Source organism: Trachurus japonicus, chromosome 10 (assembly GCF_045865225.1).
Source record: "Trachurus japonicus isolate A0001 chromosome 10, Traja_1.0".
Classification (NCBI taxonomy): Eukaryota; Metazoa; Chordata; class Actinopteri; order Carangiformes; family Carangidae; genus Trachurus; species Trachurus japonicus.
This window is the reverse complement of record NC_140916.1, coordinates 22230022-22245399: the sequence shown is the minus strand read 5'-3', so window position 1 is coordinate 22245399 and position 15378 is coordinate 22230022. Positions and strand designations below refer to the sequence as shown.

General features: G+C 40.6%; 1 protein-coding gene across 6 annotated transcripts in view; it reads right to left on the bottom strand.

Moving 5' to 3' along the window:
• The window catches only part of frmpd3 (FERM and PDZ domain containing 3), a 90695-nt gene that overhangs the window by 45992 nt on the left and 29325 nt on the right, over positions 1-15378 (bottom strand). The window lies entirely within an intron of this gene.

The following is a 15378-nucleotide window of genomic DNA, read 5'->3' as shown; positions in this document are numbered from 1 at the left end:
CACTCTCTAATAAGGTTGCTCACTCGAATAATTCACTTGCTGTTAATCAGGTTGTTTGTGTACTTTCATGGTTCAAAGTCTTTTTTTTTTTTTCAAACACTCTTCTACATTATTAGAGGACATGAAAACCCTTAAATTGTGAAATTGACCCCTCAAATGTTCATTAAAACTTTTGCTCAAATTGGTGTCAGGGAAATCAACAAATGATGTTATTGATTTCCCATATTTCAGCACTGATTACCTTACTTACAAAGATATGCGGCTCTGACTACACTGAATTTACCTTCAGTTAAACAACCTCAGTCACCATCGCTGCAAGACTCAACCTCCTGATTCTCAATAACCATGACAACTGAGATGTACTGGACAAGCTTGACACGTGTATCTGCACATGTCCTACAGTCACACACTGTGTATAAATTCCATTAATCCATCACACATTGGTGCGCATATCATCGATTTATCCATAGTGATGTGTGTGCGACGTGTGTGTGTGTTTGAGCATTGGTGGACTGAAAATCAGCAAAAGTAGCCTAATGCCTCTTTTTTCTAATGTATGGGAAAAAGAGGCATATATGTCATTAAAGGTACCTTGCATTTCTTTCCAGTAATGGTCCTGTCAAGCCATGTTATCATATGCTATGCAATGGAAGGTGAATCAAGCAGTGGTTGAATAATTTGGGATTAGAGTGCAGGAACAATTTGGACAAAGTTAAAGGTGCCCTGCGTAGTTTGCTCAAATACAATCAAAGTTTCTCTTTACAATTCAGTTTTACCTGCCTGAATGCAAAACCAATGGCAGCTCTGTGAATCATGTAGGAGAAGAGTAACACACTGCAGATTGTCTTGTTAAAGTAAAGTCTTAGCTCTGTGAATCATGCCATTTTTGTGTTGTTTGTAGATTACATAAAACAACAAATGAGTTAGTCTACAGTGTATAGATCTTCTCAGGTTAGGCTGAATAGTGTCACTTGTCACTAGTTGAAATACCTAAGCAGCTTGTAACCATAGAAACTAAAACAGTAAGTCCCTGCGCTGGTTGTAATTTCTTGCTGTGAGAGTAATGATGAACATGATGGAGGAACAACAGCATCAACAACTATGTCCATGTCCAGATATTTACGGTGTCTTCAAACAAAACAGTTCAGCGGAAATACATGGACAATATACTCTTGCATGTATTTTAGTTGTTTACCCACTCCAAGCCCTCACTGCATGATTGAGGAATCCTTTTCTTTGATGCCTTTGTCATTATACAGTGTTTAGGGCACTCACTACGCTGATTTAAAGTATAGGTCTCATGATACCACATTGAACAAACTAATGACACTCAAATCTCTGAAACATGTTGTAATTTAATATTTCACCACACTTTTCTAAAGACAGACAGTCTGAAATACCCAGCTCTTGTCGAGCGCAGTGTTCCAGTTTTAATGGGCTTAATGACATCCACATTCATTTTATAATTGCTCAGATGATACGTTTCAAAGACAGGCAGCCTGCAGCTCTGATCACAAGAGGCAGAAAGACTTGGAGACTCACTAGAACCAGGAGGACTCATATGTAATAGTCTCCCACTGCTTCCAGAGGATTTTTTTTCAAATATATAATCCAGAAAATGAATCAGATTTGACATTAAAGGAGGAGGAAATTAATTAGCACCTGTAAGCCCCAGTGGTGGGTTCTGCAAGAATGAGGCTAAATGTTTCTCTAGCTTGCCCATAGCTGCTCGTGTCAGCACTGTATTAGACACTCCAACTGCTGTGGACACTGTTTGTTCGGAGACACTCGAGCTTTTTTTAGCTGCAAGAGTCAAAAGAGAACTTACACAACACAGAGCTGGACAAAAGAGTGAAAAAAAACCTGGTTGGAAATGCTGGGGTGGGGCAGGGTTGGGGGGTGGGGGGTGTAACAATTCACAGATTTGTGAAAATTTGAGTACAATGTTGACCTCTCACTATTCACATCTTTACACTGAGTTCCATTCACTAATCCACAGTTAGTCTTTTAAGCGGCAAATAACAGAGTAAGACGGGGAAAAAATGATCAGTGGTAAAAATTTCATAAGTCTATTTAAAGATACAAGACAATCTTTAAAAAATGAGGACCTCATTTCTGGAATGGTTAAGCCTTAAACCTGCAGTGACTGATAACACTTTTTTTTATTTTGGCCACTTGGAGGTCACATAAACAAGTTCGGCCAGCTGGTGAGTGCAAGGCAAAATCTGGCTTCCACTATGCTTACCAGCTATATCTGCTATGACTGTATCTGCTGTTTGCAGTTAAACATCTGCTCATTGTGCCTGAAACAGTGCCATTAGAGCCCCGAGAGTGAACAAAACAGAGAACAATAGTAAACGTTACTGAAACTATTTTTGGCCAATACTGGGAAGCAAGGGAAACTACAGATTCAGACGATTCTCAGTAGATTCAACACCATGAGTGAGTGATTCACATTGGAAGTGTGAAAAAGTAAGCAAGGTTGAATTTTTCTTTTCATTTTTTGTGAATGATATTGCATGTTTAACCTGAGATTATAAAGTAAAAGACGCACAAAACACAGATTAATGCTGAATTTATCAGCAATGGCATGTCCACTATAGTTTTTTAGGCTGTTCCTTCCTCCTCCTAAAATCATAATTATGAATTGAATCATTTGTCTTACATGCATGAGCCACTCCAGTTGCGTCACTGGTAAACACTCATTTCAGCTACATCTGCACAGGATGTTGCTGAAATTGTATTTGCTGGAGGTTATAATTACACACCTTTATTTTTTTTAATATATATATATATATATTTTTTTTTTTTTAATGGATAGTAGAGTTAAGACAGACAGGAAATGGGGAGGCAGAGAGAGGGGAAACGACATGCAGTAAATGGCGCCCGACGCGGGACTCGAACCAGGGTCGACTGCAGCGAGGACTGTGCCTCTATACATGGGGCGCCCGCTCTAACCACTACGCCACGCGACGCCCCACACACGTTTATTATAGAATAACAATCAATTGTGTTAATAAGCGCTCCCAAAACACTGGAGTCGGTCAGCATGGTCTGTTACATTTGTATTCATGCTGGCACCATGCTCTTTGACTCTCAAACACACAGTCTGTGGTTCTTATTGATGTATTTTAATGGATTCCTGTTTGGTTTGTGACAGTATGTGCTATGAAACAAGATCTGGGGGGGATTTTGATCTCTATCAGTCAAATACAATATATTGTATAAGACACTCTTTTCCTTCTACAGGCATCAGTGAGGGTTAACAGTTGTTGATTTCCTGCATAGACTTTTCTACCCAACACATTTGATTGTACAGGTGCTGCATGGAGCACAATCATTTGATCATTTAGTGTGCAATGATATGCTTCAGCTTCACTGTTCTTCAATAACACTGTCAGATCTCCATGTTTATCTGCTTTTGTCTTCTGAGAAATCATTTGTTGAAGCCATGTGGAATCTGAACCCATTTGAGGTCGAGCCAGCTGAATGTTGACTGTCCTGCCAGGTTAGCTGCTGATTTGCCAGTTGTATAGTCGGGGCCCTTTCACCACCTGGTGCCATGAATCAATCAACATATGACTATTCACCATTCTTTCCCTTCAGCTCATTCCTCTTTGCTACAGGTTTCTTCAGCACAAATAAATGATGCTTTTGTTTCTCTACTGTTTTTCTCCCAACTTATCTCCCCTATCCCTCTGCCCTCCATCCATCATCTGACTTTTATATTCAGTAAACAGAGCCTGACCCTTTGTCCATTGCATTCAGACTATTTTCTTGCATAACACTCTCTGCATTCTCCACCCTCTCAGCTCCTTCCCTCTCCCTAGACAGATACTGTAGAGCTTTTATTTGTCCAGACCAAACAGTGTCTATCTGAACCGTCTCTTCTTGCCCGGCTTCTTGTCTCTCCACTGAGGTTATTTCTAAGGCCAGGGCATACACATATCATATCAAATTCTTTGTTCCTTACTGTTTTGGAAAAAATGTTAATCTTAAACACAAAGCAGATCCAATGGGTGTGAGCAGTTGAGTTGCCTACAGACATACATACAGTATAGGGCTTATATAGAAATAATGGAAAACACCCAGGAGTATATTGTTACCTTTGAAAATCTGGTGTTGTTTGCGTCATATTTAATTAATGTGTAGCATATTGTACATAGCACCCATATATCAACACTACACCCACAAGGCTGGCACCTGCTGGGTTACCATGGCAATGTCACAAGATACCTCATGACAGGTACATTTAGCTATCATCACTAATTAGAGCTCATTAGACCATCAGTCTGAACTTCAAATTTTTACCAAGATGGGGGAACACAAAGAAAAATCACGCTGCTGAATGAGCGGTGAGGTGAACTTATTGGACCAGACCACGATGATAAGTCCTGAAGTGTCATTACACAGGCACAGTTACACAGATAAAGCACATTAGAAAGCAAATGTCGTCATGTCCCTGTCAGAAGTTGCACATTATCACATCCACACCAATGACAGTGAGAAGCTGGTGGTTTTAATCAGCTGTCTCAAATGTATCATTTAGTAAACTGGGTCTGGAGGAGACTTCAGCACCATGGACAGCAACTGCTTAATGAAGATGTTTGAAAGAACCCTGGTAAGTCTGCCAAAGGCACACAATGTTATTACGATAAAGTGTGATCACCCTCATGGGACACCCTGAGTTAAAAAAAAAAAAAAAAAAGCATCCCTTACTACTGAACAATTCTTATCCACATTCAGCCAGCTCCATAGCTAATTCCACACTGCATTTTGTATGCACAAGGTTTTATTCTCACATAAAAGGAGAGATAAATATATCATTAAATATCCAAACCTGCAATCTCCATTATTGATTTTTCTCTCACATAATTAGGCTGGAAAGACATTCTATTTTATTTCAAGTAAGTAAATGCAATTCACTTGAAAGAATTTCAAACTACCATGCATCCTGCTTTCCTTTAGAAGTTCTCACATCACCCATTCCTACTCCCTTATACCCCCCCATGTCCTCTTTCCAATTGTTATTCACTGCATCTGCTCACTAATGGAAGCTTTAAAAGGACTATTAAGGAAAGAAATTATGGTTAAACAATTCAGATATATTTAACAAACCTCTTAGCTGTTTCATGTTCTGCATTAGCAGTGATGATTCAATGGGGAAGGCTGAGGCTGTAAGGTGTCAGCTAAAAGCCCATAATGAAGCAGACTGTTTGTCAGGCAGGAAGATAAGGCCTGTAATTGCCCAGGGTCCTGTATTGTCAATATGCATCCTAATTCCTTCCAAGGCTGTGTGGTTATAAGAGCAGGTGCTTTGGCTTTTTCTTCTGTGAGATAACATGCGGCTGTAGCTGATGGAACTGCTGGATGTGTGAAGGGGGGGGGGGGGAGGAAGCTATTTGAATATGGAAAGCATAATAAACCTGCTGGAGTGTCCATGCTTTGTGGTGTCTCAGTGGTCAAGCTGTTTCTCAAGCGTAGATGGTTAAAATTGAATGCAAGTGTGTAGTGTACCTTACGTGTGAATCCCAATGCAGGCACACATTTGTAGAATTTGTAGAAGGGCTGTGTGCTCATACATGTATAGTACACATTGATTTGTGTGCTCTACCTTTGATCACCCCACTGTTAGATGTTCTTGCTAGCCCCTAACCCGGTTAAGCTTTTAATGGAAAGCTGCGGGTTGGCCTTTTCTCTCCGTGGCCTCTGCTGTGGCATGTTTCACTTTGGAAAAAGAAATACTGGCTAATTAAGATACTTAGTCTCCAGGGGTGGTTCTCTGCAGCCAGTTTTTGCTCACTGTGGGAGTGCGAGGCTGACAGGTCTGCAGGCACCATGAATGTCCGTGGAAATCACAGGATAAAAGAGCGACAGAGAGGGAGAAAGAGAGGGAGCGAGGCAGGGGGTGAGCTTCGTTTTAGGGGCCATGAAAAAAACATAACACAGCTCATAATACTGCAATTTAATCTGTTGTTTTAACGGGACAGTGCCTCACAAAATGGCATGTCATTGGAATCAACATGACTTCCTGAAACTGTTTCTGATTTTAACTACAAGGGATGATCAAGATTCAAATGTTTTATTGTAAAGTGCCTTTAAATCAATAGAGGGATATACAGTGAACAACAGGACTGACTATAAATGAATGTCCCAGATCCTGTATCACCTTTGTAAGGCAATAATAAATTGCTAGCTTATTCCACTGTCCCTTTAATTTTAAAAAATGTTTTTTTTTAACGTTTTAAAACTTGTGCAGGACTGTGTACAGCTGATAATGTAGATACTGTATTATGTGATCCAAATTAAGTTGCAGTTAATTTTTTTTTATTGCAGTTTATTCCAAATACACCACACTCATGAGCATTTATGCCTTTAAAGAAAATGCTCTCCTTTCAAAATTCTACATTCGAAAAAAAATGTAGTAGCCAAGGCCTATTAGACTTGTGTTAATAAAATTGAGAATATCCAAAACTAAAGAACAATCAGAATAATGGTCTTCTTTTTTGAGGTTTGAATGTTTTGGAGCCTATTATTTTACTGATAGGCTATACTGTAAAAAGTATATAGCCTAGCTACATTTTTTTTTTTTTTTAATCTAAGGGACCGTTCGTTATTTATGGAATGGGCCACCGGAGGAAAATGGGGGGGGTCATGCTATATTCTTTGTTGAGGGTGGGTTCACTAAAAAAAAAAGGTCAGTGAGGGGGGGTCATTCAAACATTTTGTCTGGAGGACACTGCAATGCCGAAACAAAAAAAAACAAAAACGGGATATTTGTAAGCTGCAAGCACTGATGACATTATAAGAGCAACGTCCAAACGAACGTCTTGTCTACGTTATTTTTATGTTCTAATTTTGGTCCCCTGAAGGTGCAGACTGTTACTCCAGATGACGTCCAAATGTGGGCATTGTAGACATCTCTTCTATGTTCAATTTAAACTCATTTAGGACATTGTTGTTCTTGAGTACATGTGATATTTTGTTATTTTACATCTTTGTTTTTCCTACTGTTTTTTTTTTTTCAATTTCATTTCATTTTATTTCAATTAATTAATTAATTAATATTTTAATTTATATATTTTGAAATGAAATTTGTGGGAGATTATGGCTTCAGAAAATAATTTCACCCGATCATGGTTCATAAGAGTAGGGAGAAGTAAATATAATTTTGAACAGTCTTTGATAAGAGCCTTTATTATTTAAACTAGTCAAAGGCACTCTGATTGGCTGAGGCAGCATGTGATCATACTCTGATTGGCTGAGGCACCAGCAAACGCCACTCTGGTTGGCTGAGGAAATACATCAAGCAACTGGCGCGTTTCTTCTCCTGCAGAAGCAGGCTGTGGTCAACATAACGCCTTGGTTACAACAACATCGTTTTCCACTAAGTGGAAGGTAAGTTTGCTTGGTTTAGTTGATTTTATGTTTACTGTATGCATTTATAGTGTCAGTTTCTTTCCGGCGCCCATTTTAACCGATTGTGTCGTTCAAGACGCGCTGCGGCGTGCACCTTCATGGCCCCGGTGTCTGCTCTATTTGCTGTAATGAGTAGCTATGAGGACTGCTGTGGTAAACGGGGATGTGAGTGGTAGTCACGGATGCTAGCCGCCACCGCTAGTTAGCATCGGGCTAGCGGAAGTTAGCATCGTGCTAGCGGAAATTAGCATCGGGCTAGCTAACAGTTAGCTGGTTTTACGTACTTTCTCTCTACTCTCTTTCCCTCTCTGGGCTCTGTCATACACACAAGCTTCCACTAGCTACTCTTCGTGGGTGCTGTTTCACAGTGAGGATGGTGTGTTGTGCAGTTTCCACCAGAGTTTTGCATGTATTAAAAAAAAAAAAATCTGTAACACCACACGTATTTTTCATCCACTTAACAATTATGCACTACTTTGTGTTGGCCTATCACATAAAATCCCAATAAAATAAATTAAAGCTGTTGTTACATGACAAAATGTGTGAAGTAAAAGTTCAAGGTGTATGAATACTTTTGCAAAGCACTGTATCATTCACATTTATTTATAAATGTTTTTTTCCCCTATAGGCTCTTCACTAATGACCTGATGGTGACATCTAATATCAAGGGAGAAGACAAAGGTTTATAGAGCAATACAAGGTAAGCCCATATGTCATGTCCTGACATTTGCTGAGATGGTTTTGTATGAATCCAGTATTGGTACTGGAGACACAGGCTGCAGGTTGTCTTTGCATATTTCTAATTATTTGTCTTCTTCTTCTTGTGCAGATGGAGCCATACATTTTGATGACACAGCCAGAGAGGACTTCATAAAGACACATGCTGGAGGAGAGGGATACACAGCAGTCACCCAGGACTGATTATCCATTGTGGAGAATCTTGTCACAGTTTTGTATCACTTTTGTACATGTATTTTCTGTGTTAAGTATGCAGTAGTTGGTTCTGATTTGTAATTCTTCTCAAAACACATTGAGTTTATCACTTTCATTTTTATTGTGTTATATTTGTTGTTGTGCCACAGACCGAAGCAAGGTGGGCTGTGTAACTTTATGTATTTATTAGTATCAGGCTTTAATGCAGGGTAATGTTAAAAATGTTAAACTGTTTCCGACAGGGGGGTCATGTAAAAAAAAAAAAAAGTCCTGTGAATCCCTCCGGTGGCACTGATGATAAATAACGAACAGTCCCTAATTGCATTTTCGAAAAAAACAATGTCTGAAATTAGTTTAAATTTGATGCAAAAAAGACGTCGAAACGACCACATTTGGACGTCAAATAGCCCTCATGCGGCGGTCCTGTGGACGTTCAGTGGATGTCGGTTTAAATTTTGACGCAGAAAAGACGTCTATAATGACCACATTTGGACAACAAATAGCCCTTATACGGCGGTCCTGTGGACGTCAATACTGGACGTTCAGTAGACGTCGGAAAAAGACGTCGTCTAGAGTAACAGTCTGCACCTTCAGGGGACCAATATTAGACGTGCAAAAATGACTTAGAAAAGACGTCGTTTGGACGTCTCTTTGCTCAGTGGGAATGAGGCTAACATTTCAGTACAAGGTCAGTTTTTTCCCCCCTCAACCTCCATGGAGGATTTAGTTAGCAGCAGAAATGGTCACTGAGCCCAAACAAAGAAAGCGGCGGACAGAGGAAAAGGACGGCAGAGAATGTGAGTTTACTGCTGAACTGAAGACAACTGAAAACTTTTTATTCCTACCTCCCGTATTTCGAGTAGCCTACATCGGACGCCACGTGTAGCGGGAGGATAAAGTTAGCTGGACTAGCCACAGTCTCCTCTCAACCACGGATGTAGAGCCGTGGTCTCAACCGTCTCAACCAGAAGGAAAACATCACGGACCGGAAGTTTGACATGGACGTTGTTGTCAATGCGTTTACGGCGCGCGGAGCCGAGAGGATGGCCGCTAATGGGTGAGTAGCTACAGGTTTCTGTTTTTATGCTCTCTGTTAGTGGTTTTAATCTGTCGCAGTGTTATTGACTCGCATATGTTGGAAAATGCGCAGCAAAGCTTGTGACTATTTTGCTCAGGTGCTGCTAGTCTGGGGCCGTTGACTCGCTGTTTTGGTAGGAAATGGATCCAGGGCGAGAGAGACAGACCTTTCCTTCAAAATAAAAGCACCAAGCTAATAAAATGTGGTAAAACTCTTTAATTTAAGGAATATAATTTACAAGAAAGTCCCCGAGCCATTAAGTTAACATTTTGCTTTTATTGTATTACAAGTTAATGTTTATTTGATAAGTTTTATGTTGGTGAACACTTTTATTTTGGTGAATTTGGTGATTTCGGTATCCGCTACAGACAGGAACCAGAATGCAGACTAATTGGGAGGTAACTGACACCGGCTCTTCGCTTGTCTGAAGAGCCTGGTGATGCGAGGCTAGGTGCTGCCGTCCATTAATTTCTAGTGATAATTGTTGTGGTCTGGGTCGTGTGCTTACTGATACACTGTGTGAGCTTTGTGTTGAGTTGTCAGCATAATTGTTTGTAAGTTTCTGTGGTGGTTTGAGTCCAGACGAATAAGAGTTGGTAGATGACACTTCGGCTGCTGTCTGATATCAAGTGAAAGCCTGGTTTGCTGGATGGGAGTAGTCTGGTGACCATCTAGGCATTGTCTGTAGTGGTTGTTAGGGCATCTTTATGCAAATGAGAATGACTGAGGCATCTCGTAATTATTTTGACACCCTCCTTGAAACCGACTTGAAAAATCTTGAAAAATTACAATGAATTAATCTACCGGAGGCCCATTTAGCCCCCCACAATGATCAATGACCCCACACAGTGGCGAGACATTTCTTACCTGGACATCTACACGTATTTGGTCGAATCACAAAGTAGGTTTTGGCTAGGTGTTGTCTGTAGCTAAATAGCCTGTTAATAGCCAACTTTTTGTTAGTTAGTTTGTTAGTTAGGCTGAACTTTTCAATGGAGGGATGTCGGGCGCAGGATGCCTCAGTCACTCTCATTTGCATTTGGTCTATGTGAAAGCACAATAGGGCATCTGCACCAGTGCCAGTCACTGTTATTGCTATTTTGAGTAATCCAGGTGTCAGCCCAACCAAAATATTAGGTGGTTTGGTCAAATGGTGGTGCTGCTACTTGAGTTGAAATTTGTATCGGAGGTATCTTGCCACCAGGCAAACAGACAAGTAAGATAAGGTTGCAAACATAATGTCCTTGGCGTCCTTCTTCCTTCCACTGTTGCAGCTGTGGCGAATGTGACTCCTTGGGGACCAACGTTGCTTTACACAAGCCTCCAACAATGTCAGGATCTCTTCCTCTGGGTGTAAATCCCATTTACTGGTGGAACGGAAATGTCAAACATTCCCTCAGCTGGCCAAGTTGGCTTGACATCATTCTATGTACTTTTCTCCCTTTCTCTCTCCTACCATCCAGATGAATCAGATACAGCCACCTGGGCATTATCTCCTCTTACCATGTGCTCCATTAGCCCTTTAAATACCTTGCACTTTAATAACGCTCATCAGAAATCTACAGAAGCTATACTGATTTTTTCCCCGCCTGGGGGGCCAGGTGCACAGACCTTACTAGACTCATTATGATGATTTACTTTGCAGCTTGATGTTTACACCCCAGGACAATCATACATGATTACCTAATGAATTCAGAAGTAAAAAAAAAAGGCCTTAAGGAAAACAGAGAATAGCAAGGTGGGCATCTAATTAATGTACTCTTTTCTCAGAGTAATTGTGTGTGTGAGGGAGTCAGTGGTGGTGCTGATGAGGGCTTGTTGGATGATTACCAATTTCTAATTCCCTGCACATCTCAGAGAGAAGGAAAAATTGGTTGCAGGCTTCGGAGACAGGATACCTGCTTGTCTTTGAAATTATCCACATTACCAAGATAATTCTCAGCTTGGACTGTCCTAACTTTATGATAACATCATTTCATTATTTTTTGTTGGCTTTTAATATTAGCTCAGTCATGGTTGTGTTTACTTTAATGTGGACTAGTGGAGGTGTAGCCGCTGTGATGCTTACAATCAGCAAGATTCTTTTTAAACCTACAACTAGCAACAGCTTGCTGGATAGTAACTCTACCACAAATTCAAGATTTGAAGAAATTAAAAAATGCTAAAATGGAGTTGGATGGATTAATAATTTATGTGGCGACGTCCTCTGCAGGCCTTTGGATTTGGAGTTTGTGCTGTGCTTGTTTGTGTCGAAACACAACGCAGCAAAACAGCTTAAGGTTGAATCTCTGGATATTCAAAAGTGTTGATCTGAAAGAAAAATATCAGATTCAACATCCACTTGCAGTATCCTGAGGGATATTTTAAATTGTAAACAAAATGATCTCATGAGACAAAGGACTGCAGTCTTAATCCATTTCAAACGCTGCATTTAAATTCAAAACAAATAACCAGTGTGCTAATGTTTTCAGTATGAGAGTTCGTCCTGCTGCCTGAATAAGCACAGGCCGAACAAAGTCAGTTAATTTGCTGTAGTATAGTGCTGCATTTTAAGAATATACCTTTAAAGGGACAACGAGGAGTTTTGGAAAAGCGAAGCGTTTTCACACTACATTCATGAGCCTCAGCGCGCACCGTAGTATTCTTCGACCGGCGCAAGATGGACTCATGTTTTCATTCAAGAATTAAAGTCAGAGGTTCAAAGAGGTTCAGTTACCGTCGTAGTCCCATAAACGGCAATACGGCGGCGTTATTCTCATGAGCGTCCGCGAAACCGAAAGTAAGGAAACGCTGGTCGGCTCGCCCAGCATTTCCACCATTAATTAAAATAACAAAATAACGATAGAGACAAAACGATATATTTATTGAAAATGGAGCCATTAAAAAGTGTGCGTAGCGAAGATTCATCCACATTAACGTGAGACTTTTTTATAACCAAATAGAAACTCCTCGTTGTCCCTTTAATTTTAAAAATCTAAATTGAACTCACAAAATATTTCACACATTGATTGAGGAACCAAACAGTTTTTACAGTGATTTTCATTTCACTTCACTTCATTTTTGATCAACTACTACAACAGTGTTGCATCAGTAGGCTAATGGTAACCCATTAATGCATTGCATTGCATCAGGTTTTGTGCCTTTGTACCTGTACAATCGGAACTATCATGTGTACCTCTACCAGATGTTCGCTGAACTGTGTCTAAATATAATTACCACATATTGGTAGGCTTGCATTACATTTAGGAAGAATGTGGACACTTTTCTTTCTACTGCAGTGAATAACATCACTATTTAGTTTATTATTGTGGCAAAGTCGCTTTCATTTGACAAACACTGCCTTGCTTCACCCAGAACACAATACTTAGACATATGCTCATTAATTGTACTTTGCAGCCTGTGAAAACAATTGTATTGTGTTTTCTGTAGTTCTGGAGGAGATGTCCAAAAGAATAACACTGATTACTTCTCAGCTTGAGCTTCAGACTTAACATTTGAACAGGAAGTCTGCGTCACAGACTGGAGATGTAGGGTTTCGGACCGTATATAGTATATCTAAGTTTCGCTTTCACTGTGCACTGCTGTCATGCATGCGGGCTTCTGTGTGTGTGTGTGTGTGTGTGAATGCCAATAAGAAACAGAGCTATGCGGAGATGAATGAACGTAAGACATGCAGCGGTGGTGTGCGGCCCGCCGCTCCTAAATGAATGTAGAGGAAACACTGGGTATGTTTACATGGACAGTTTCAATCGGTTTCAGAAAGGTTTGGTTTGAATCAATCTCTTTGAAGAAATTCAGCTTGGGTGTTTACATGCTTCAAATGTGCCCGCAGCCATGAGTGATTGCGTTACTATGGTTACAACAGTATTGATTACGGAAGTGCTACAGCTGTGCCGAAATACATCGTTTGTTGAGCGCAGTCTTTGCTGTTATAATATTTCTCTGTATTAAACAGCAGCGTGGCATATTCCTCATTTTAGCAGGAAAAGAAAAGAGAGTGTTTGGAGTCGGGAGTGGTGCCGGTGTTGTGCATAAAAGAGGCTACCTGCAGAAAAAACGCCTGCCCGGGCAGGCAGTCTCTTTTCGGCACAACACCGCGGCGCACCGCTTCCTCCTCCTCCTCCTCTTCCTCTCTCTGCATGAATTTTCGGACACCAAGTGGAAACAGAACTTCCGCATGACCCGCCAGTCCGTTATGAAATTTCTTGCTCTACATTTTCCCATATTACACAGACATTTTCTTGAGTGACAGCCAGGGCAGGCACAGCTCGTACGTGCTCAAGCGTGCATGTGTGCGTACGTACGTCAGGTCCAGATCGCTTTGGAAAAGGTTTAAACCACCCCCTTCAATCTGGTTGGAATTTCAATCGGTTTGGGGTAATTAGAATGGTTTGAGGTGTTTACATGAAGTATTTTCAATTGGTTTGGTCTCCCAAACCTTTCTGAAACCGATTGAAACTGTCCATGTAAACGTACCCACTGTGTATATTTCAACTTCTCCCTCCGTGGTTGTTGCACTCGCAGCCTTTTGCTCCACCATTGTTTTTCAGTAAGCGAACAGGTGTCAGGCGCTAACGACGTGATAACGTCATAAGTACAGGAGCCCCAGGTGATCAATGCTAATGAGCTCACGTTTCACAACTTCAACAGGCTGAAAAAACCCTCGAATGTGGATTGAAAACTAAAATTTCAGGCAAACACATGTACCAAAAATAATGGTTATTACAGATTCAAATATTTAGAAGCTGCCCCATATTCGTTTGAATATAATTTTTTTTTTAATATTCAAATTATATTCGAATAACGAAGTTCAATGTCAAAGCCCTACTGTCCATGCGTGTACGTGTGCGCGTGCGGGGGGGGGGGATGGGGGGCGGGGTAATTTGAACACTGTACAATCAGCGCGATATAGTGCATTTACCGTTTATGCGCAGCAACGCGCGACCTGTCCATGCGCCCATGTCTGTACATTCGCGCATGTTTGTGTGGCCGTAAGTGTGTGTGCACATGCGGTGCGACCGCACGCGAGAGACGGCAGGTGGACTGACTGGCAGAGATGAGAGGTGGTGAAACGCTGTTTAAAAATTATTATAATTTTTTTTTCTGTGAGAGACTGTGGCGGGACGCCATAGTCCGGTTAATTAATGGGAAACACTGGTGCATCATCAATCGTGGTCCAATAAAAAAAAGGAGCTGTAGGGTTATTGCTTTTATTGATCTTTAGAAACAAGAGACTCTGGTTTTGCTTTGCTCCCAAAAGCGTTTTTTGTCCAGTTGGCAGAGCTCTACTGCTGTTTCTTACAGTGCAAACACTCTAATAGTTACACGGTGGAGAAAAAGAGGAAGACTCTCTATGCATACATCAATACAAATAAAATGTCCAGAGGCAATCTATATTAAATATTTACTGTTAATATTAATAAATCTACTCTTTTATATTAATCCACTGTTACCTAAGTGCATAGCTCATAGTGTCTTTTACAGCCCACTCATCTCTGCTCTGGAATCTGTCCTTCATTACGGCAATGTACCCGGTGACCAGCATAAGGAGTTTACGTCAGTGCCCATGAACACCTGTGACTAACTATGTCTTTCGCTGCACTCTCCCCCCGTTTTCTCTTATAATGTCAAACAGTGCCCAAAATACACCCCCGCACCACCATCACTTAGATTCTTCGTGCTGAGAAAATGACTATTATTCATGCTGTATTTTGCTATTGCCTACAACAAAGCACTGCAGTGTAGACGGCAGAAACATCCAGCTGCTGAGGATTTGCAATTATAATTTGTAGTCATCGGGAAAAAAAATGCTTTTGATTACAAACAATCAGTTTAACCTGTACCTGGTTTTCGAAATAAACTTATATTGAGTATTGCCAACATTTAAGTTTAGTTTAGTTTAACTGATATTCAGATGCACATTATTTCAGTAATTACTGTTATCTACT